The sequence below is a fragment of the Poecilia reticulata genome, linkage group LG14 (genome assembly GCF_000633615.1).
Source record: "Poecilia reticulata strain Guanapo linkage group LG14, Guppy_female_1.0+MT, whole genome shotgun sequence".
Lineage (NCBI taxonomy): Eukaryota > Metazoa > Chordata > Actinopteri > Cyprinodontiformes > Poeciliidae > Poecilia > Poecilia reticulata.
The window spans coordinates 21,932,583-21,958,363 of record NC_024344.1 but is presented as its reverse complement, the minus strand read 5'-3'; the positions used below and the strand labels follow the sequence as shown (position 1 = coordinate 21,958,363).

Here is a 25,781-nt window from a genome sequence, read left to right as displayed (position 1 = left end):
TGGGATAAGTCCCTCGAGGAGAAGAATGATAAAACTGGTTGAGTTTGGAGCCTGAAAAACATCCTGAGGATATGAAGGATGGAAAAGAGGAAGAAAATGAAGAGAAAGTGGGGATTGAGGGAGGGGATTATTGATGATTTTTACCCAGAAGGCACTGCAGCAATGTTTTGTTTTCTGTCACTTTTGCACTTTTCACTTTGCCCATCATATATTTTATTCTCCATCCTACAACTGCCCTCTTCACTGTTACCCACTCGAATTCCTACAGATTTTTAGTTTTTGCTTTCTGTATAGTGTCTTCAAAACCTAAAACTTCAAACTTTTGACCATTTTTATTGCACTATCCCAACTTTTACATTGTTTATTGTTGTGGAAAAATACTATTACCAAGCACTGTCAGGTGAAATCACTCAGTCAGGTTTATTAATACTGTATATTGTGCACAATACAGAGAACTTGTAGGACAATCAGTGGCAAAACCAAACTAATATTTCCTTTAATACGTCTCCTCTGCACAACCTGCCATTTTTAAGGCAAATTAAAATTTAATTTCTTCTGCAATTTTTCAGAGGCCTCCTCCGATAAAGATGAGTAAACTCTGCTGTTTTAAAGCTACAGACATTCCTCCATTGTGTGATGGTGATGACATCATTTCCATCACTGTGTGTGTGACTGTTTATTTGTTTGGAGTGGTCAAATAAACAGAACATGCAATCAATGGAATGGAAATACAGAAAATATTAGTAGTTTTAAAACTTTTTAAAATTGCTTTTATTGGTCTCTCAAAGCCAAACTATAAACAAGTAAAAAAAACTATATGGGTTTTTGAGACCAAACTTTGAAAACTCTGTTACTAAAGATGACCTTAAGTCTCTAAAAATAATAATAAGAAATAAAAACATATCTTTGAATAATATAAAGGAGGAAGTTAATAATAAACAGGGTTTGTAACCAGTGAAAAAAGTTGATAACTTGCTAACCAGATGGCCTGTTGGCGTTTTAGACAGTCTCGTGTTACGTGGAGATGTTTGCTGATTTCATGCGCAGTAGCTGCTACTCTGCCCTTTACTGAAGACGGTATTTAATCCAGCACCTCTCCTGGCACTGGATGGAAATCCGTTAAAAGCTACTCTGTCATGCTGGAAACATCTGGGCTCCTCCGTGGGTAAATGTCAACAAATAACATTCTGTCAGCATTTTATACATTTATCTGCCTGGGAGTATCCTCCTCTTCCTCTGACTTGGCTGCGTCGTTTCTGGCTTCTCCCTGCTGATGAATTTTTCGCCCAGATAGCTCACTAATACCATCATGCTTTATGAATATAGTACACTGCCAAATAATGCCTTTTCTTGCCATTTTATTCCCTCCAGATAAATGTCATGAATCTGAGTTTACATGACTCAAAGAGCTGCACAGCTTTAAGTGACAGTGGAAAGTGAAGAAACACAATTTGTCTTTTGTCCTTTCGACTTGATTTCAAATATGTATTTCTCTGCTTTTTTACGTCTGAAAGGTCAAGAGTTAGGATTCCAATCTTTTTATGTTCTTTACTGAATATCAGCCTCTTCCTCTAAAGTCCTGGACTTTTCTTGAGTATAAGAATAACAAAACCTTAAGAATGAAATTCAAAAGAGAGTCTGTATTACGTTTAATATGCAAAAAATTATGCAGACATGAGATGTTGATCTGTATCTCTTTTGGACCAGAACAACAGAGGATATTTGTTTCCAGTTTAAAGGGCTTCAGGATATTTGATGTTTTGATGCCTTTGGGAGAAATGAAGCCCCACATAAGGAAGAAGCAATATTCAAAAGAAATTCTTCAAGTCATTTGTTTCGAAATACTGGTCAAAAGATTAATCTATGAGAAAATATTTCACTTATTATTTAATCAGAGAAATAATAATAAAAACCCATTTATGTACATTGTGTTTCCAGATTTCAATTTTTTTTTTACAATCAAATTTGTACCAAGTATGGTGCAGACAGTGTTAGTAGGTTATAACAAAAAAGTAATTTTTTTTTGCACAAAATCAATCTGAGATAATAAGATGTTGGTCTGGTCAGTTCCTTCTATCTTGATCTCCTTTAAGAATGATCTGTTTTAGAGCCTGTTGACACTTTAAATCCAATTGAGCTGCTGCTGGCCACGCCCCCCAACTGAACGCTTGTACTCACATGGGAGTGCAAACGTCCCCCAACTCATGTTGGGGGACATGCAATTATACAACCGTACATCTTTGAAAAGTGGTTTCTTACGGAGCCCCCTAGGAGACATGGGAGAAATGTAATTTCTATTGCGTTACCCAGCAATAGGTTTTGCATTCTAAGACATAAACAAAAACTTTTCATATGACAGAAAGAAAAATTGCATCCAAACTATTTGGACTATTTTTGAGTTATTTTCACGGGGTAATAAATAGATTTGAAATATCGGATTGTTTTGATGTCTGTTTCATGTTGGTAGTCTGATTACATAATGGTCGTTTTTATGCACAGTTCTATCTTAATCTTACATAAATCTTACACAAACATGAACACAGTAACTGATTTTTAACTTTACATTATATATCCCATTTAATATATGTCTATTCTAGTACTGGTATCAAACTCTAGTCCTGGAGGGCCACTGCCCTGCAACTTTTAGATGTGCCTCTGCTGCACCACACCTGAATAGAATAATTAGGTCATTAGTAAGGCTCTGGAGAACTTGTATACACAAGAAGGAGGTAATTATTCCATTTCATTCCATTCATGACATTCATAATTATTCCATTCATGACATTTATCTGGAGGGAATAAAATTCTAGGGTTTGTACCTGTGGCACATCTAAAAACTGCAGGACAGCGGCCCTTGAGGACTGGAGTTTGACACCCCTGATCTAGTCTTACTTAGTTTCACTTTTAGTGGTCCTCGCTAAGAACATCACATCTGCTTGCTTGTAGCCAATCCATCCATCTGGTTTGAAAAGATCTGGGTAGGATTGTTGGTTTCTTTGCAGGTGTTGTAGGTGTGAAGGGCTTGGATTGTAGTAAAGTAGAAAGCAGCATGGATGGATGGTTCAGCAGAGACGAGCATGGAGTCCTTTCTCTGGCTCAGAGGTTTTTCTGAATGAAGTAGAGAAGTCTTGGAGTAATATGGAGCTGGAGACATTCTGTAGGTCTGCAGATGGTGTGAGGCACTCATCATCTGGGGGAAGCTCAAAGTAGAGCTGAGGCTCTGAGTTTTCCTCTCCACTGTCACTACATACATGTTCAGTATGAGAGATTGCTGTGAAATCAAGCAAGTAATTTTCTATTGCTCCTCATTCAGGAGGAGTGAATGCTGCAAGTCAGTGGCTCAATGCAACTTGATGGGTTTTCTTGGATAGAAAACATTTTAAACTTCTTTGAATCAGTACCTGAATTTGATGCACTGCTTCTATAACTAGGATCAATTGGAATGTATTTATGGTTGAATTGAAAGCTGCCTAATGTCTAATGTGATATAAATAAGCTCAATTGAACTGAAACATTTTAAGAGGGACAAGAAGACAATGAATAAATAAATTTTACAGCACTTTCACAACTGGAAACATCTAAAGTTAGAGAAATTTCTCAAAAAAGCAAAACATAAAATATTCCAAAATGTAAAACTTGCAGACGCTGGAGAGTCTTGTAATAGTTTCTGCTCTCTGTGTATCAACCATTAAGCCATAAACTATGTATCCTGCAGCTATGGTGCACATCAGTGCCTAGTAATATACATGGATTCTAGTATCCCTGCACAGCAAAATTACACATGTTTAATCGGAATGATCAACCTCTCAGTGTGCAATTAAACCGCAGCAAGCAGCGGCAGTTTGGAGCATGTAATGGCTGCAGTGGTGCTTTGTAGTTTCTGTTATTGGCATTAACAAGCGGTCAAAGTGGGAGATGGTGGATATACTGGACATTTTTGCCTTGGATCGGGTCGGTTTACATGGAGATAACATGCACTTTGCGCTTCATACCAAAGAGACATGAAAATGTCAGGGAGGTTGAGGACAGAGGAGTAAATCTGAAAGGTCACCAGTGAAGGAAGACTGAACCCACCTGTATACTGAACTATAGAAGCCAACTCTCTAATAATTGTCCGCTGTTACTAGGGCAGGACTGGGAATGTTGAGGGATTAGGAGGAGCATCAGATAGAATGGGGGAAGTTTCTTCATTTCTTCTTTTTTTCCTGAGTCTCTTTCCACCATACTCATCATTTCATTTTGCAGCCTCCCCTCATTATCGTTTTAGGCCGTGGCTTTTCTCATCACGCCCTATCTCAGTTCCTACATTTTTTTCTGTCGCCGTCTATTCAGAGCAGATTAGCAGAGATCAAATTACCAGCCAGTGCTGACTCATGCCACTATGACTCAAACGTAACGATCTTCAAGAAGAGCTTTGAAGTGAATTTTGTGTCACATCTTTTTGTTAATCTGAGCAGTATTTGAGATGGATCTCTGGTTTTGTTTAGATCTTATTTTATTTATTTTTTTATCTTGTTTTAAAGAAGAAAAAGCAAATCCTTTCATGGACAGATATGTCATCATGAATAACGGGTACATTGAAAACTCAGGAGGTGTGACATGCTGACATGAAGTTATCAAACAGAAAAATCTCAGCTTCCAGTCATATTAGCCATGTGAGACATTAATAACATTTTTCTCTGAGTGCACTTTCTTTTCATCTTTCTCTTGCTACACTTATACCAGTGAGTGACAGAGGATTCCTTGTAGATGCATTAGACAGCATTACCAGCACTTGATGGACTTTGGTACTTTGGTACTTATACCCTGTCCATATAAAATTATGCATGCATACAAGTGTGTTTGGAATTATAATTATTACTAGAAACAAGCTTAAGAGCATGGAAATTAAATAAATGAATGCACACAGATGGATGCTGAGACTTGCTCTCAGGGCGCTCACACACAATGTGTTCATTAAGCGCCAGCACAGCTCTCTCTGCAGAGCAGTGGCACAGTGTTCAGCTTTGATACTGCAGGTAATAAGTCATCAGAGCTTGGAGAGCTGAAGTACGAAGGAGATGTTTATTATACCTGTCCTCACAGACAGGAGTCTCATAAACACGTTACAGATGAGCAGTAGGTTCCTTTTCTGTGTGGATCAGTTGTTGTTTAAGGCCTTCCTGGCCCAAATATAAGATATTGTTTTTCAGTAAATATGATTTTAATAATAATGTCACCAAAAGCTGCTAATGCTGCTCATCTGATGGAGACATAAGAGAGAAGCTACTATTCTTTTAAAAACAGATATAAACATTTGTTTACCAGTTGGTTTAATAGTTAAAATACAAGAAAATTGAAAAACCAACAGACTCATAACCAGTTTACAGGAAAGCATAGAAATGGACTCATTTATCTCCTTCCTGGCYATCAGCAATATGGGCTGCTGACGCTGTGCTGCTGTTGGTGTCGAGCTCTCAGCTACACGGAAAAAGCTGGAAGACTTTACGTTCTGTCTATTGTTTACATTTCCGCACCGTACAGAACAAATGTGTTCGACTGGGTCATTTACAACCCATCAAATATGGAGCGGCAGCATCATTTCTTTCGGATCATCCTTTATTCTATTTCTATGCTAATGTGTAAAATTATTAAACCAAAATTATTTCTTTGTAGCTCTTCTCCAAGCAGGAAAAAATTCTTGTCACAATTTACAACAGCAGCAGCAAATGTTTGTAAGTTACATTTAATTTTACTTTTAAGATTAAAAATTTTATTTTATAAGCAAATAATCTGATGAAGGTGGCAAACGACTCAAGCTTCATTGGTAACAGAAGTCTGAAAAAGTAATTTGAGGTGATAAATTGTTTTCTATTAAGCTTTTTTCAATCAGTAATAAAAAACTTAATCCCGTTAATTTGAAGGTGTTTCTACTTAGAAGTTACTTTTCCTTAATTATGTATATTTGATATCTGCTAATGTTTGTCCCAATTATTAAATTGTCCAGTCCCAATTGTTAAATTGAATTTATTGAAATTTACGGAAGTTGAGTGACGTCACCAAGAACGCCCTGTTCCAAATGGCGAACTAGCATACTGCGTCCTTGTGAACTCGTTAAGAACGGATCTTCAACTGTTCTTGCGGGTACGTACTTGCCAAGAACTCAAGAACGTACTTGCGTTCTTGAGTATTGAGAAACGACCATTCCCTCAGAACTAGAGACTCATTGCCATGACCTCATCTACGACATAGATCAAAGAACATCTGAGGTTATGAGTGCCTGGATCTCAAAACAGGAGGTTATATTCAAGCATCTCTTTGAGCATTAGCACCGTGTTTAACAAAGATTTTGACAATGCATCAGATCGGAGTCACCACCATGTTTTTCCCCCTGACGTTTGGAGCAGGTTATTTGATAACATCAGGAGTGAGAAAGATTTTTAGCAAGATACTTCCTGGGGTCACTTTTGACATCAGTAGTTACAAGGATCAGAATGAGTACGATGAATTTGACGCATATCTCTTCAAACCTTTTCCAACTGTGAGCCAAACTTCACAGCAAAACTCAGTTGGATGGGAAGGGTGCTGGTGCCTTTCTCCAGAGAAATGCCCAAACTTTTTTTTTTTTAATGTTATACAGTTAATTTAATTTCAAATAATTATCATTTTAGAAGACATTTGTACTTGTTAAATAGTTAATTAAACATATTTACCATGCTTGATGTTTGTTGTGGCTGATGTGTACTCACAAAGAACGAGATAATTAGTCCAAATTTGTCGTTTATTGAACGTTCAGATTTACAGCGGCTGTGATGCGCCACAGCAAAGGTAAACAAAGGTAAAACAACCCGAACTGGTGATCAACTCAAAACCACTCACACCTTTTTATTCTCGGTCTCTCTGTCATTTAAGCGCACCCGTTGCCGTGGCAACTGCCTGCGCAAGCCATAATATTCAGTCCGTTACGATATTAGGTTTTCAGGCTTGATATTTATTTTGCGATTAATAAGCGCTCCCTGAACACAGTGGTGGTTGATTAGTAGGGCTGTAGTGATAAAATAATCTCACGATAGGATACACGATATTCTGCTCACGATACGATATATATTGCGATATTCAGCAAACGATACAATTCAACACACTTTTGCGATTTTCTGAAAGATTTTAGAGGGACAGAATGATTTTGGTGACATTTTGTGACTGTTATAGAGTTGGATAGAATTAATTTAACTGAAAACTGATTAAAAGCACCAACTACACAATACCTGGCTCTGGTTGGACATGGACACAGACTCAAAGTCGACAGCTGGACAAACTGAATTAAACAAGCAAACATGTTTCTTTTAATTGAAACAGTACAAACTGTAGCTTACATGCATTTGTAAAGTAAATAATACCTTTTTAACCTTGACACTTAACATCTGAAGGAATCACTCTAAGCCTGATTACCGAATCACTCTCCCGGCGAAGCAAGCAGTGAGTGACCAAGGTGACAGTTGGATGTTACGATACTTGCAAATGAATATCAATTTTTTTCTAGAAAGAAAATATCGATATATATATATCGCAAAATCTATATTATTACACGGCCCTATTGATTAGTTAATTTTAAACTCCTGCTCTGCTAGTTATTTTGGTAATGGAACCGAAACGCACAGAATTGCGCAGCACCTTGTAGAAACAATAATTACTGCGGTTATTATTTTTGTTGGGTCATTAATATGAACACCTTGTTGATTTTTAATTTTTGTTGTTGTTCTTTAATAAAGTTATGGACATTTTGATAAGGAGTCAGAGGAGGACATGCTGGTCTCAGCGTCCTGGCGGTGTTCAGTTTGTCACCTACCGCTGAGATCGACATATTGCACAGCTATGGTTGCTATGCTAACCATAGCTGTTCATGCTCTGCTCTAGCAAAGCACGAACAGCTATGAAATGGAAAAAAAGCTATTTATTAACTGATTAAGTCGTGTTTTAGATTGTTCTTGAAAAACTAATCAGTCACAGCTGATGGTGGTTATGCTGAATGAAGAAGCTAACACCATACCAGTTACTATAAGTTAAAATACCAGCTATTCTCAGATAAGCTATCATTTACAGTGAGGTCGAAAGCTACTTAAATTGATGCTAAAAACTACTCAAAATAACAGCTGCTCAGAACTGAGCTAACAGCTAGTTGGATTATGGATAACTAGAACTTGGCATTGAGCTAGCAGCTACTCAGAATTGAGCTGAAAGTTCCACAAAGTAACAACTACTCAAATTAAGTTTAAAATCTAGCCAGAGATAAGTTAACAGCTACTAAAGCTAACAACTTCTCAGAGTTAAACTCAAAGCAGCACACAGTGTGAAGTTGAGCTAACACAGGACAGTATGTGAAGTTGGATCTACACCTGAAGGGAGTCCATGAATGGTTTGGTACAGGTCAGTTGCATGAACCACTTGTACAATAGAAACAGACAAAATAGCGCACCTACTAATTTTATACCTCTCAGTCATTGTTAATGTTGCTATGCTAACCAAAGCAAACAAAATCCTCCTGCTAGTGTAACTGTTAGTTGTGTAAAGTGCACAGACATTACATTTGTTATGGTGGCCCTGTATAAATAATTTAACTAATAAGCTGATACTACTATAAGCTATTGTGTTTAAAAATCTGTAGTACATTATAATATGCCCATATAAGCGTTGGCAGCCTCAGGACTAGTGAAGGGGCATGGATGTTGTTTAGTTGACAGTGTAGGTGTTGTGCTGTTTGGTGGGTGTTCAGTTTGTTACTTCTGAGCCCGCAGAAAATTTGCAATATTGTTTAGAGTTTCAGGGTATGTTTACAGTAAAACACTTACCCAACCCACCCGGGATGCTGAGGCCTTCCTTTTCCCCAAAGACTGAAGGATTTGCATTTTTATTTGCTAATATATTTATTTTCTCAGTGTTTTGGTTAAACTGTCTGATGTTGGTTGCTCACAGATGCAGACTCTCCCACTGGAGCTGTTTTATCCTAGAGCTCATTAGGTTTGCCGGTTTATTTCAGTCATGCAGGTGTTCATTTCTCATTTATATCTTCATTTTAATCTGCATGCTTTCCAGTATTTTGTGTTAAATTTCAGGAGCTTTATTGGACAGCTAGAGTATAACATATTGTAAAGTATCGTCAATTATTACCAGGACAATCAATATATATTTATTTTTAATTCTCTTATCACTTTTACAAACACTGTCTGCAAGGATATGCATAGTTTTTCACTCACAGATTTTTCATTTTTGCTTTATTTGTGCTTATTTCATGACAATGTGCAATATGTCAGTATAGAAGCTTTGACTTGAGGTTACCATATTTTCCGCACTATAAGGCGCACCGCATTATAAGGCGAATAGAACAGATGCTACAGTAGAGGCTGGAGTTACGTTATGCATCCACTAGATGAAGCTGCACTAAACGGAATGTCAACAAAACAGTCCGACTCCGGTCGACGAGGAGAGCCTTCCGCGACTGGGCCGGACGATTGTCACCCTTCTCTGTTCGCACAGCATGTTCGTTGAGAACGTGGTCCTAAATGACCTGCAGATGACCTGATTCTAGACGGTCAGTAGGTAGATAGGTCAGTCAAACTTTATTAATATATTACAAACCAGCGTTCTGACAATTATCCCAGCATGCACCGCGCACTTCTTCTTCTACGGCCGAAAATAAAGTCAGTGGCTGCTTACCGTAGTTGCTAGACCTGTTGTGGCTCAATACTGGTCCATATATAAGGAACACAGGATTTTAAGGCGCACTGTCGGCTTTTGAGGAAATTGAAGGTTTTTAGGTGTGCCTTATAGTGCGGAAAATACGGTACATTATACAAATGTAGAACCTGGAAAGACATGATACTTTTCATAATGTCCTGGCATGTAAAACCCTCCCAAATTTTGAAAGGGTGTAATTTCTTTTCACTATGACTGAGCAGAAATTACTTTAATTCAAATATCTGATCTGTCTTAACAAAACAATATGTGATTTTAACACCTTAAAGCAGAAAGAGGCACAATTTAGACTTTAAAACCATGACAGTCACAATGATAAGGAACATCATTCGTTGCTTCCTGTCAAATGATAAACTTTTTCAAAACTTTACTTTTTCAAGGTAAAGTTGGATGCTAAAAGTATAGAAAAAAATAACGCAAATACCAACAATATAGTTAGTTTGTTGATACTGGTTACACCAGTAGTCATTGTGTAGTCTCACTTGCAGAAAATCACTGTTCGCATTCAACGTTTTTCATTGTTTGTGCTTTTTTTAAGTGTCATTTTTGTATATTTGCACCTGTCTCAGCAGCACAAATGGCCATGGAAGAGAAATAAAACTAATTTACTGCAGATTTTTTGTGTATTTTGAGATACAGAACAGAATGCCACATATTATTTGTAGGATCCATAAAAAAAGAACAAGCATATTCATTTGTAATTATTCAAAACGTATTTTCTTTGCTTCCTTCTCTGTCTCACTTTCTAGTTTTACTGGTCTTTTTAATGATCCTGGCAAAAATAGCAACAATAAAGTCCTAATCAAGTGGCGAGATCAGCCTCTAAAATATGGCACCCAATCATCTGCCTTCACATCAACTGTTCAGAGCTTTATTGTCTGTAAAACACAAGAAAGGGTCCAATACAGCACAGCACCAACATGATCATTTCCAGCAGAGAAAGAAGTAACAAAGAAACTTTGTCCAGATAGGGGTACTGTTTTTAATTTGAGTCATCAGCAGATCGGCAACACCCTTCATTAACCTGCCCCGACCTGCTCATTAATTCACATTCCTGCTCTAATTGGGCAGCGGTGTGTGTAATGCTCCTTCGTTCTCTTGCTGTACTTGTGGAAAAGAAAAGACGCCATGACATTGGCAGGACTGTCATGCAGCCAAGGCTCAGTCTTCGTCAGCGGGGCGGCCTCTAGCCACATGTGGGGAATGAGAACTGCTTTCTTAAAAGATGAAACTCTAATTAAATTGAGGAGGTGGGAGTGACTGTCTTGCTGCATCGCCCGAATAATAAGGATGTGCTTATGTAGGGCTTCCCACCTGCAAACTAATGAAAAATAAAATGAAAAACAGAAAATCTCAGGACAAAAAGATATAGTTAAGTTTTGAGAGTTTCATGAACACTTATCTTTTTAAATGAATTGGAGGGAATCTGTATCTCAAATGGACTGTGCCACGTTCTCAACTCATGAATTGTGTAGCTGGAGTGTAGGGTTTACAAAAAACCTAAGCTGGTAAAAAAGTAGCTTGAAATCTGTCTGGGTGTTTTTCATTATTTAATTAAAGGGAACAAATTATGTAAAACTCACATTTTGCATAATCATTTTACTTCCATTTGGGTCTCAACTGCTTCTAAAAACAGCCTAAGTGCTTGAAGAGAACTATCCAGCTGGGGTTTGGTAGTAAGTTAATGTTTTTTGGTGTCTGGAAAACAAGCTGTTTCAAAAATCTCCAAAAAGTAACATCACAGGCGCTGGCCCTCACCTAGCAACCTCAGTGAAACCCAGCCCATTACCTAGCAACCTAAGCTGAGCTCCAGCACATTTGGTCAGCAGGTTTTACCACAGTGCAATGGCTGCTGGAAAAGACAAGTGTTTTATTGTTAACTTACCATCCAGAAACCACTTGTTGCATTCTTCTTGGTTATTCAGGAGGCTCCACTTCTGCCTTTCAAGGATGTGCAGTTGTATTATCGTGCATCTGTTTGCAGCCATTTTCACTTGCGAGTGTAATTGTTGAGTACGGAGGCGTGGCCAGCAGCAGGTTACTTGGATTTAAATTTACAGGAGTCGCTATTCAATTCGTTCTGAAAGAAGCTTAAAATAGGCAGAACAAACAAAACTAAAATCTCATCTAAGAATGAATTTGTGCAAAAAATGTAATTAAACATTTTTCATAGTCCATAGACCTATCCTAACCTGTTACACCAGACCCGTCCATCGGATCCGGGGAAAAGAATGATGTATTTAGAGGAGCCGTCAAATTTAACATTTGGATTTGAATGCAGCCTTCGAAGGATGTACACAGCAAAAGGCCCAGTGTTAATTGAACTCTTTCAGTGTTTATATAGTCCACACTCTTCAGAGTTAAATTAATACTGAGCTTTTTGCTGTGTAGTTCCTGAATTTGGACACACACTACGTCTGTTTTCTAACCTCGATCTGGCAAACCTTCTCAGTGAGCCACTTCCAGTGTCCTCTCTGCTCATTAAAACACAACTGTCTAAATGCTGGGTGCATTGTGTGTTTCACCCTGCAGGCTATAATTTATCCCTGACAGATTTATAATGCAGTGTGTCGGTGACAGGAATAAACCGAAGAAAAATTTACTTGTACTACGAATAATAATCCTTTTGAGGTGAAATATAGCAATAATGTATCTTAGTGGTGGTTGTATTTTTTTTTTCTTCTTTTAATTAAAATACCTTTTTTGATTTAGGCAAAGCTGATTGACACTTAATTTAAATGTCAACTGTGCCTGACACAAATGTGGTAAAAACTCAGCAAGCTTATTAAAGTCTATTTAGAAATACTCCTTTATATTTTTGTGCAGCACAATTATAATAAAATGTGGATATGATATATTTGCAATATTGTTCTATCAAAAATAAAAATATTCTTACACTTGTTCATCATAACCTTTACATTTGACTTATTTTGTAACTTTTTAGCACACAAGTATTTCTGTTTTGTCTGTAAAATGAATTCTTTGGCAGGTTTATGAGCTCTAAACAAACAACAATCATTTAAAGTAAATTGCTCATTTCAACATCAAAAATAAAAGTGACTCTTTTGTTAAATGTAAACTTGTTTAAACTACTTCTGACCTGCTGGTGATGCTTTTGCCTCTGAAACACTTACAAACTCACCACACCAATACATCATACATTCTTAATGAGGCGTTCGGCTGAAGGAGAAAACCACCAACTTGGTATCTTAGTTTTCTTGTCTGCAACAAAAACCTGTCTGCTGTGGGATTTTCTGATATATTGTCAGGCCTTTTATTGAATGTCGGGTTTAAAGTTTTATGGGTTTATTCAATAATAAATCTTTGGGCCTGCACTACTAGAAGCTTAGGAAAATTTGTCAGCTGAAGTGCTTCCTGTGAAGGTTGAAAGAAAATCATATGCTAAATTATTATTTAATATAAATTTTAAATAAATAGTGCTGCTTCAACAGAACTGCCTCAGCAGTTGCATTTTTTTTAAGTGACTAAGTATGTAGTCATTGACTGCTGTTTTAAAAAATGCGATCTATCATGAAAGCACAAAAGTCTACACAGCACAAGCATAGCCAGAAACCAGGGTACAGAAAGTTCAAGCAACCTCCAGAGCTCGACGCAGGTTCTTGTGTGAGGGATTTTTTGAGGTAATTTTGCTGATCTGGTTTCCTGCTTCTTACCTGTTTCTGCTTAATAAATGCTGAGACTGAGGGAGTTCTGATCCCTCGTTGGCGCTAGCTAAATTGGGAAATGTGGGAAATAATTGTAGAGGTCTGGGAGGAGATGATCAGCTGAGAGGTATTGTATCTGTGACATGCTGACCTTATCTTTTTCCTCCTTTCATAGGTGATTAGAAAAATCCCCAGGCCCCTGTCAGGTACTCCAAATCAGCACTCTGAGGTGAGTGTATGTATTACTCTTTACTCTGTGCATTTATGTTATATTGCAGTTATTTTCTGTCTGTGCTACATGGCTTCTTGGATGAAATTGCAGGATGAGCTGCTAATGATGGAGGAAAACAGTTAAAGTTTTGATTGGTGATTATAATGTTCTTTTCTCAGTGGGCTTTTCAGACAAGGATTTACCTTAAACTGGTCATTAACTCTAACTTAAATGTCCCCTTTCACATGTGCTTAGATTGAAAGTGAAATAAACATTTGCACTGGTAGTTACCCCAAACTACCCGTTAGCTTTGACTAACTGTTGAAGCTAATCATTATTTCGGCTAACTGTTTGAACAGGCTGCTGCTGAGCTAAAACCCTCGCCTTACTTTTGTTTGGTTCTGAGCATTAGTTAGCTCTAGCTAATCATTGACATAAACTAGTCTATTCTGACTAATATCAAGTCAGATATAACCCCACTAACAGTTACCTCTTTAACTAGCTGCAAGTCAGATGTAACATTTGTCAGCTGACTAGCTACTAGCTAGCTGTGACTAGTCACTTTAAATATCTGATGCTTTTGTTCAGAACTTTGTTTGTGAGTTATATTTGGTGTGAAATACTGATGAGTGTGGCAGTGAGAAGATTTTCCGCAGCTAGGTCTGTAGGTAATGCTCATTTTTGTGCTTTCTAAATCAATTCTACTTGGACAGATACACACATTGTAGTTGCTATGTTGTTTATTGCTTATCAAAACCCTCACATCTCCTTCTCACCATCTCTGATGATTCTTTTAAGACCAATTTTCCTCCATAACCCAGTTTGTTTTAAATGAAAATTCAACTCTTTTTTTTTTGCTTGGATACAAGTAGTTATTCAATTCTCAATACATGCACTGTTTTATCACTAAGGAAAGGATGTAATCTCAGTATGTTAAAACAATAAGTCTAGAGCTGGTTGTTTGGATGATTGTATATTGTTGAATCTGATGAAACATGAAGTAGTTTTTATTGCTAGAAAATATCTGGATTACTTGGTTAAACAAAAAAAGAAAAGAAAAAAGAACCCAGCAAAACAAACCAAAGACACAAACAGAAATGCTCTTGGGCAACCCAACAAACATAAAGACACAACAAACATGCAAGTGAATATTAAATCCAAGAGAGGCTTGTCAATATTTACATCCTTAAGGAGAAAAAGGTCTCTTGACTTTTGAAAAATAAACTTCAGATGAACCGTGAGCAGATTTTTAAATGTACAATACCTGGATGTTTGCAGTTCAGCTTGAATGTGTGAATCTAAGATGTTGATTATTGTAAAAAATGACCTCAGGAATGAGGTTCATGGGTTCATATAAGTGAGGTTCAAAGAATGTTCATATTATGTTTTTTATTTGCTAAAGCATGGTGTTCTGCAAGGGTTGGAAACAAGTATTTGTCCTAAAATATAAGGGTAGATAAATGTTCTTCTATATTTAAATATCCCAAAACAAGCTGAAGCAACAAGCTTACATCCAGCATAATAACATTTTTATAATCAGCTTCATTTTTTGTGCCAATTTCTTTATGCATATGCAACATTTTGTACCGGTCTCTGAAATTTGCATGTTGAATAAACAGTGATTGTGGACCATTGGAAAAACACAAACAATGTTTTTTTTTTTTTTTTTCTCCAGCTTGGAAAATGGTATTGAATTATTATGTTTTAGGTGGAGATGCATTTTTGTTGCATTGCTGTGTTTAGTTAATATTGTTTTACAATAAATACACAGGTTAAATGGTTCAACACAGTCATTTGGCTTAACTACAAATCACTCTGCCGCTGAAGAAATTCCATCTATGTTCTTCCAAATAACAACTAGTATTACTAGAATTTTCTCATCCTATACTCAGTGGTACAAGACAATGCGCCTGGCAACTTACTGACATGAGAGTTCACTCCTCCTTAGATATAAATAGTGGTATTACAAAAGAAGACAAGACTTGCATTCCCGCAAGACTATGCAGGTAGTGCAGCAGACTACCTGGACAGTATGACCAGGTTTTGAAAACAGTGTTCTGTCTCACCAACCTGAAGGTTAAAGTCAAAACGGTTTGTGTCCAAGATGTGTGAGGTCTGCAGAGATGTTAGCAGCCCTTGATCCATAGTAGACAGTGTTGGGAGGGAAGTCACCAGTACAGTAGGTATAAAGGCTTTTGTGAAAGAAGTTTAATCATGTATACTGTTTTTTAATGACCATAATTTATTAAAATCTGTTGGACCAAAGGCCTGCAATATTTACAATCTAAAGAGCAATATATGCTCCCAAAGTATCTGAATAATAACAGGTTAGAACCATAAATATCACCTCATCTTTAAAAAAAAACAACATAGTTTTTTAAAATATCTTCTACATGAAATATGTTGAAATTTTAAAAGAACAACCATTTTTATTTCTTTATTAATAAAAAGCATTTAAAAAAAATGTTGGCTACATTTTTTCTGATAAGGCATGTTGATATTTGCACACAGCTTCCAGCCTAATGACAAGAAAAATAGATCTAAATAAAAACTGGTACTTCTATTGTATTTTTGTATTGGAAATCAAATGTAAATGTTCCATGCAAAAACTAAAAAATGACCCATATTTTTTTTTTAAGTATTTTTGAAACTTCAGTTTCTTTCTAATTTTTAGTCAGTTTTTAGGAACTACTGTTGGAAGGTCCAAAAAGCCAGTTGCAGCTCTTTGCAGTTTTTACCAGCCTGTACACTTATTTTGGTCTTTAACACTTGCTTAGCACATTAGGCAGTAATAAACATGAATATAGTTTATGTTTATGTTTTTTTTTCACTTCTTAAGATTAGAAAATGTTTCTTAAATGTGCAGTTTGCATGCAGATGAAAGGTGCATATACAGCAGAAATATACCACCAGGCTTCTAAAGCACTTAAAGCTCATACAAGATAATTGCCCATTTCTTTATACCGAGAAGGCACACTGAGACCAAAAGGCTGTATGCATCAGTACAGCACTCAGCACTCGAGATGGTCTGTGTTGCACATTATTTTTCTGCTGCAGTTGGTTCTGTTTGAGAGTTTGCTGGCAGTATAGTAAGTCGGCTCTACAAGGTGACACATCTAGTAAACGCAGCAGCATTTGTTTTTGCTCCCGGCGTCGCCTTTCTCTGCGGCTCTGTTTGATTTCATAAAGCCACTTCTGTTTTCCCACTGCAGGAAACAACTGTGAAATCAGCCTAACCGCTCTGGAAACATGACAATATGTGCCACAATAAGGCTGACTGCTCCATTCCTTTGAGCAGTACAGGAGCAGGCACCTGGATCCCAGCTCACACCGAAGCATATGCCGTGTGGGCCTGGATTCAGGACTGGCACCTGGGCTTTTCTGCTCTGACTCCACTGAAAAACAATCGTATCATGTATGATTGAAGCAAGTTAAATACTCACCGCTCTGCTGTTAGCAAATGATAAATTAAGTTTATGTGTGTAGTGCCTATAGTCACAACAAAAGTCATTTATAGGCTCTGTCTCCCATTAAAACCAGAACACTTCAATCCAGATATTTTTCTGGTTCATTTTACGTCAGCAATAATCCATTATACACCATTTATTTCCAAAGTTAAACTAAATTTGATGCTTATTCGTGAATATGTGAGAAGAACTGTTGTAATTCAATTACACTGGAAGCCTCTTGATGAGTACAAAAAGTGAGCAAGTGATCTGCAAATTGATAAGCTGCTTATCAATTTGCTCTTTTACCTTTGGATGGTTGTTATGTGTAACCAGGCGAGACAATAAGTTATAGTTTTTACAACTGAGAGAAATGAATAAGCATCTCAAAAGCTCAAAAAATTCTTGAACTATGACCCCAAATCTGAGGAGTTGTTAAAAAAAAGCTTAATGAATGCAGAGAAAAGAGAGAAGGAGGAAGTTCAAAGTTCAAACCATCTTTTCCATCAATAATAGTAACAAGGATCATATCTCCAACTCCGTTTCTCTGGAACCAAACCAAACGGACGGACAGAAATGTAAAGACTTAAATCTGCGGTAACTCTATAAAGTTGAAGACCCAGTTCCTATTTTCTTATCCTTACAGTTGTACGTCATATAACCACAAATTTATATGATCTTCTTGAAAACCTCTTACCCTTGCTGCCAAAACAGCAAAATATTACTGACACTAAGAGAGTTTCTTTCATGACAAAACCTATAAAATATCAAGAATTCATTATAAATTAGATCTGGGTCTTTGTAAAATCACTTAAGGAATCAATAAAAAAACTTTGAGTAATAGTTTTAAGAGCAGCTTGCAGATATCTATAAAACTTTACTTTCTCACAGACCTAATTTTGTTTTTCTGGCAGTTTAGGGAAGATTGGGTGGTGATTTTACTGCTGATTATTCTGACCAAATCTGATGAAACCACACGAGTCGAAGGAGAGAAAGAGAGAGATGAGAAAAGGAGAAAGGGAGGACTGTTGCAGGTAAAAAGAGATTGAAATGTGCAGAGATGTGGAAGGAAAGGTGAGCAGTTAGAGGAGGATGAAGTGGAGAGATTCTGAATGAACCACTTCAAAGACACCCGTTAGCAAAGCCAACAACACCGGGAGGAGAGCAGCGGCAGGAGAACAGGAGTCAGAAATGGAGAAAGGAATTCTGGAAAACGCAATGTCACTGGAGACCAGGCGCAGGAAAAAAGGAAAAAGCAGAGCTAGACTGAAACAAAAAGAAGTAAACGCAGCATAAACACTCTGTTCTGCTGTGACTGTGGTAAACAGAAAATACAAGACAATCAGAAACAAACACCCAAGCAGCTGACTCTTAGGAGAAACAAGCTGTTTGTGTGAAAGTCAGAAGAAGGATTTTCACTGTGGGTCTGAATGGAGTCGAGGAATTAGTCTACGTCCCCGCTGTGAGAGATGGAGCATTTAACATGGCCTCCACTCCCAGTCAGGGAAGGATAACATCTCAGTTTCAAGCTAAATTGCTTTCTTCTTCCTCATATGTACAGGATATTAATGATGGTTCTATACCAGAAAGCATAGATAAGGTAGCACCATCAGATAGAACTACTGTTACCAACATGGTAACTTAGATTTCATTTTAGTTTATCTTTTATCTTTTCATACGCTTTTTTAAATCCAATTAATATCATCACACGTTTTAAAAGGTCTCCTTTTTTTCATAAAATCCTTATTTATCTTTTATTTTCACTCAATTTTAATGCGTCTTTCTGACTGGGTTTTAGTTCAGTGTTAAAAGTAATATTTTTTATCATTTTACAAGTTTAAAACACAAACGTGTAACAATTCAGTGATTTTAAACAATATTATGTTATCTGCCTTTTAATATTCATATTTGTGGCTTGAATTTCAACAGTTTAATTGGCCTCCTTCCTTGTTAAAATTTGGCTGGATGTGTTTCACATTTTGGACATTTTGTACTTTCATTTGGACCAAAGCAGTTTAAAAAACTCAAGCTGTACGATCATGTTTATTGGTGTCTGGAAAATGAGCCATTTTAAAAAAAAACATCTAATGTAACATTACAAATCAGCAGGCACTGGCCCTCACCTAGCAATACAAGCAGAGCACAAGATTTGGTCGGCTAGTTTTACCACTGCATGCACTGTACAAGTGTTTTGTACAGTGCATGCTGTAGACTCTACTTCTGCTTTTCATTGCCATTTTTATGAGTGTAAATGTTGAGTTCTGGGGCGTGGTTAGCAGCAGCTTATTTGAATCTAAAGTGACAAGACACTCTAAAACAGGGAGAACTGAGCAGATTAAAGTCTTATTTAAGAATGATTTGGGCAAAAAAATGTAATGTACATGTTTAGTATAACCCTTCCATCTATCCTAACATGTTCAAGGAAGCATAATAGGTCAACCTTAATACAAGATGGTTTAAATCTATTTTCTCTCTATCATTCTCTGTTGCAGTTGTTTGGTTTACAGTTATGGAGGGTTTTGCGTCTATGGACACAACCTGGGTACTGAGCCGGCTTAACAGATTTTGCAAGGCCACAATCTATTTTCTGGCTCAAAGGAGAGTTTTAGGTAAATTAATGATGGCAGAAATAAAAGAAACGACATCAAACATCCAGAAAATGTGGCTTTCCAGATGAGCAGACAATACTAGAAAGCTTTCATCTTGAACAAAGGTAATCTGTGGAGGTTCGACATCACAGCTGGTGAACTGATTTCCCAGATGAGTGAAATCAACAACTATTCCCCCCAGGTAATAATTATCCTTGTGGTACACTGTTGGAATGTTCTCGACTGGACTTTTTCCTCAAAGAGCTTCTACTATTATTGTATTTTTCACACACAATGTGGTATGGGCTTTCCAAAACCAAGAAGGGAACCTATTTAAAATTTGTGATCAGCCTTAGAATTAAAACCAGGAAGAAGCTAATTCCTCTTGCTGAATGCTGCATGTGTCCACCTTTCACTATTTTAATGGCTAAAGGAATCTCCTAAAAAAGATTTAGCTGTTAATAACTTTTGATTTTTTACTTCAATCTCAGTTTAGAAAAACAACTGAAAGGTTTTTGGTTGAAGGCCTGTTTCAGATATATTTGGATTTTATGTTATGTTATGTTATGTTATGTTATGTTATGTTATGTTATGTTATGTTATGTTATGTTATGTTATGTTATGTTATGTTATGTTATGTTATGTTATGTTATGTGTGACCAGCTATTGGTCAGATAGCCTCACATTTGTCTAGACTATTTAGGTGTAAGGTGTTGAAGGTCAGGTATATGAGCGCAAGCCCAAATCAAGGGGTGTTCTGCTGTGTAGTATTTGGAAACTGGTATGCTTGATTGAAACATGGTGTTTTCATACCAGATGGTCCGGGAGGTTTGATTCTGGACTGAAGTTGCAACATTTCATTTTCGCTGAGCGCAACTTCTTTCTTCACGAGATTTAAATGAGAGTAGGTTAACGTCAGATTTTAGCAGCTGTAGGAATGCTCATAAAATGTGAACATTTTGTTCACTTTTTGTGAAGAACAAAATTGTGCTTAGTTTCTTCTTCAGAGGTTTTTGTATAATTTCATACAGTTCTCGGTGCAGTGCCACCACAGGCAAGAAGGGGAAGAGGGTTTTTCAAAGGGTTTAGATCAGTTGACATAGTGCAGTGAACTGCACCAGCTGAAAATGTAACAAACGTTGCAATTTTGGATCTCAGTTGAACCAAATCTGTTGGAGTTTAAAGGATGTTGTTCTAACTGTTTTCTCATTCATCCAGGTCCAAACCTGCAAACCCAAATCATGCTATTCTATTGTTAGATAGAAGGAGCTTTTTGTTTCCTAACAGGTCATATTTTCTGTTTTTCAAATCCTAACACCTAAATCAAAAAATGTTGAACTTTCTGTGCCTCTGCAGAGCATCTTCAAAGTTAAAATTCCTCATAAATCTCATCAAAGTGGATAAATAATTAAAATAACGTCTGAAATCCATCTTCTGCTAGACTACAGCAGCGACAGGAGAGAAAGTGAAGTTCGTTGGCATTTTAAAGCGTTCCATATGACTTCCCACAGCAGGAAGCATCCTCCTGTGAGGCCTTATGATAATAGGCCCATATGTGCCGGCCGCGGTGACAGTAATTAATTGCTACACAAAACTTACGAGGTCGCCCAGCGGAGAACAGTGACCTCCATACATGAGTGCAATGACACAGTGGGGTTTTTTTTTACAGCAGCGTTGGGGGAAAGACTGTGAAGGAATTGATGGGGGGTAAATTAGCGAGCCAACCTTCCCCCATAAGGCGGTGGGGGCGGCTTCTCGCCTCGATCGTTTTGGCTCCCGGATTAGAGAAGTGGAATGGTGTAGGAGGTCAGCTGGGGATTTAATGCATGCTACTGTCGACAAGGCTCTACCCCTACTCCCTTTGGTCGGCTCATTGTGTCTGAAATAAGCAGGAAAAGCGTGGCAGAAAATTATGGAATGGTGAAGATTCATGGAGATGTGAAGCAAATCAGCAGGAGTTGATGGGAAGGAGAAAGCAGGAGTCCTTCAGGAAGGATGCGGGATGAACAGCTTTCAGATGTAGAAATGAGAAGATGCAGAGCTTGTCTGGGAGGAAGAGATTGCTCAGAATGGAGCTGAAAATAAAGAGGTGAAAAGAGCACAAATGGAAGCCGGTGGTGGAGGGAGGAAGAGTGAGAGGGTTGATGTGACTCGACAAAAAAGAAACTAATGAACCTGCTTCAAGCTTAAAAGATAAATGATGAAATAATTGATCTCATTGCGTCAGGGAGTCATTTCAGCTCCACGTTTCTGGCTTCGGGGCATGGGGTTATCCTGAAACATCAAGTAGCTGAGAAAAAAGGAAACATTTTTATTATTGCTCCTTTTTTGTAAGATGTTTTAAAATAAAGCAGAAAATTCTGGGATATTTAGCAGAAAATAAAACACCATCTACAGCGTATCGTCTGGACTGAAACTCAGTGAAAACCTAAGAGCCAACTCCGTCTGGTGGACTTTATATGGCTTCGATCGATCTAAAGTAGGAACTATGGAGACGGAGCTTGTTGAGGAGATGCAGAGTCACAGATTACCCATGCAATTTAAATAAACTAATCTTTTACTCCAGCTAAATCCTTTTAATGTTAAGATGCTAAAGACCTTGAACGTCTTAGCAGGATCAATAAATCTTTAAAAGAAGGCGGAACAATTACTAAGGGATTAACAGGATGGGTCAGTTTACTTTGAACTGATCTGATAGTCTGATTCTACAGAGGAGTGAAAAAAGGTTTTAATTTATTTATTTGGATCAGGATATAAAAAGCTGCTATAAGTCATGCCTTATGTTCTGCAGATGTAGACAGCTTCTTCTGTTTTCCAAATACAGACATGTGGGATTCTAACAATAAAGGTTGGGGCTTCCTATCCCCCAATGGATAGTCTTACCTCCTTTAGATAAAAAAGCTGCAGTCATTGTCTGTAGAAACCTTGTTGCACTCATCACTCCTTAGCTGTGAAATGTTGAGTTTCTTATATCTAGTTTAGTTGTCCCTCAGCTGAATTTTTATACAGATTGTCTCCTAAAATACCTTATTGTACATGGTAAATTTATTCAATGACACTTCTATCTCTATGCTTCACTGTTCATATGAGGTTGTTTTCCTTGAACAATGTTTTTGTTTTATGGCAAACATGTCCTCTGTGGTGGCTTAAGCTGGAATTCACATCAGTCCTGTTTAGTCCACTTTTATCAAACTCTAGTTTGTTTGCCCTGATAGTCCAGTTTGTTTGGGAAGGTGTGAATGTGCAATCAATCTCTGATCAACCATAGAAAGTGAACTCTGACCTCCTAAAAGGTTTCTGTTCAGTTGAAGTGAACTCTTGTGCGGTTCGAATGAAGCTGTGAATGCTAAGCGAACTGCAGAACGCTTCAAAAGCAGGAAGCGGACTACACTACAAGGCATTCTGGGTAAATACAACCAGATCAAACATGCAGGTCTAGGGCTAGCAGGAGAAATGGTTTGTGGTGTTTTGCCAAATTTTGAAGAGAAATACTACAACTGCTAAAATCAGAGACTTTTTATCTCTCACTCCAGTGTCTTCAGAGGTTTTTGTGTCAATTTCCTTTGGTGTTTCTTGGTGCAGTGCCACCACAGGCGTGGAGGTGAACAGCTTGTTAGAAGGGTTTTGGTTCGTTTGACACAGTGTAGTGTGAGAGTAAACTGCACCAGTTGGAATGTAACAAATGTTGCAATTTTGGTCCCAAATTGAACCAAGTCTACTGGACTATTGGGTATGAAAACATATAGTGTCCAACTACCACAACTGAGTCCTATTTGGCAAAGATAAGTCGGTTTTGGCATTACCTTTAGCATCTTTTAGGATCTTGTCGTTTGCTTTTAGGGTAAACTTTCTTGAATGGCTGAATTCAAATTTCTTAAAACCTCTTTAAAACTCTGACCAGCCTAATCAGATGCTACAGTCTTTCTGAAGGCACCAGACAGCTCTTTGGATCACATAATGGAGTTAACTTTCACTTCAATAGTCGAGGCACTTCAAACTAAACCTCTGAAGTATCAAACAGGGTGAACCTTCTTTAAAAAGCTGAATAATGACCTGCATTTTGTGTGATACATCGTGTTTAGCCATTTTACATTGGAATAAATTTGTTTATTCCTCAACTAAAACTGGCTTTCTTTTTTCTAAATTTTTCAAAACATTTTCAAAAATCTTTTTTTTTATGTTCATTTATATTACTGCATCCAAAATTGGATGCAGTAATATGCAGTAACTGAATTTTGATCAGTTTTCATGAACTAGCTTCACCAGCTCTGTTAAAATTTTTCAGTTAAAGATAAAAACAAATCAGCTAGATTTGTTTCATGCAGAAAATTCTCCCAAATATCAGACAACTTTCCCAGTGTCTACGCGACCGATGTCAGTGCTCTACGCCCTACAAACGTCAGTCATCTCTGGAGTCTACAAATCACATTTAATGGTAGCTTGACAAGCTTTGATCAACTGACTTTCTGCCTTTCTGCCAACTCTTTCATTTGGCTGCTGAGTGGAGTTGTAACTGATGGGAACTTTTACAGCAGCTCTGGGGTCTTGAACTGCAGGAGAAGTAAGCTAGATGAGGTCAGAGTCACTTTTGCACCTGCTTAAATCCTATAGTCAATATTTGAGAGAGGGGGTTCAAAAGGAAAGGTCTGTTCATCACAAGGCTGGCAAAGAACCGTGCATAGACAGTTATTCCTCAGGCCAATTTTATGCACAGACTAACACCGACTTTTTTAGGCTGTTGAGGGAAATATGCAGGACAAGATATTGGAATCATCCTCGGCTTCTCTCCCAAGAGATGGTGGGTCCGTACGGAACGGGTTTCCTGTGCTTCGATTCAAGCCCCAGGAGCCAATGCTGAACCAGTGCGCCCTCGGGCCTGGCTCCAGCGGGGCTCCCATCCCAGACAAGGTTCCCCATTTATTCTTGTCTTTATTTCTTACAGGATTTTAAACTATGATAGACTAGCAGACCGATTGGTGCTTCACTAGCAGATAGAGAGGGGTTGGTCTGCTCTGTGAGGGGAAAGAAGGATGGAAACATGTTCTAAAGGTTAGGTCTATGCTGCAATTTGACTTTTTACAAAAATATATTTTTTATATCTATTTAGACTCAGCTAACTTAATAAAACTTTCAAAAACCATAAAGCTGTGTATGCACTAAGAACGTGAACTGCACAAGTAGTTCAATAAACAGCAGTAGAAGTTTGACTCACATTATTCTGCTCTGCAGGGAGAAAGAAGTCTGCCACAGGAGCTTTAATTAGCAATTTGAAGACTCTTTCAGCCTCAGCTTTGAATATTACACTCTTGCAGTCATGAAATTGTATTTATTTTAGTTTAACTTGAAATGTGCAATAACAGCAGACTTAAAAGAAAATATTTTTGCAAGGCACATTTGGCACATTTACCGTAATAGATTTTTCTGCAGCTGAAGTGGATATGTTATAGTGAAAGCAAAAAAAAAAAGACTTTTTTAGTGAATGGAAATAACTAAATTAATATAATAAAGATTAATAAAGATCAAACAACAGTTACTGACTGATTGCTAAAACTATTGATACAGAACTTCTTTTCTACAGAAATTAGAAGAAAACTAAAAGTGTTGGCCGACACAATTGACTGCATAATACTCAGTGTTAGCAAAGACGTTCTTTGCATTTCAATAATATTTAATGTTATTCAACATAACATTAAATGTTATTATTTAACAATGACACGATATGTCAGACCTAAAAGGCACAAGTGATAAGAAAACACACTTTTTCCATTGTTTTGTAGTATTTTTGTGAAAATCATAAAACTGTTACTAAGAACGTTTAATGGTCTGTCACTGCGTCATCTAAGTTATGCCGTTTTACCACTAAACGGGAAACAATTACATTTAACCATATTTTTAAATGTTTTTTCAAATTCCTAAGCAAAATATTTGAGAATGTTTATTTCAATTTTAAAACTTTTTTTTGCCTCTGAATTGGTAAAAAATAAACAAAACAAAAGGCATCATTACATAAAACAAATAAAAAACTGTGAAAACTTTCAAGTCCAGAGAATGATGAAAGACTAGAATCTGAGGAAACTCTGCAGGATGCTCTATAATTAAAATGGAGTTGTGTATGTGGTGCTTATTGGTTTAAGTTTGCTGA

At 37.3% G+C, this 25,781-nt stretch overlaps 1 protein-coding gene across 3 annotated transcripts in view; it reads left to right on the top strand.

The window, feature by feature from the left end:
- sgcd (sarcoglycan, delta (dystrophin-associated glycoprotein)) overlaps positions 1 to 25,781 on the top strand; it is a 274,197-nt gene that overhangs the window by 94,937 nt on the left and 153,479 nt on the right. For 2 of the 3 annotated variants that reach the window (XM_008428447.2, XM_017308640.1), the window contains one exon: positions 13,570 to 13,623. The gene's annotated coding sequence lies outside the window, so the exon portion shown is untranslated. Of the gene's footprint in view, positions 1 to 13,294; positions 13,371 to 13,569; positions 13,624 to 25,781 lie in introns of those variants that run through there. The other variant, XM_008428449.2, reaches the window with a different exon arrangement.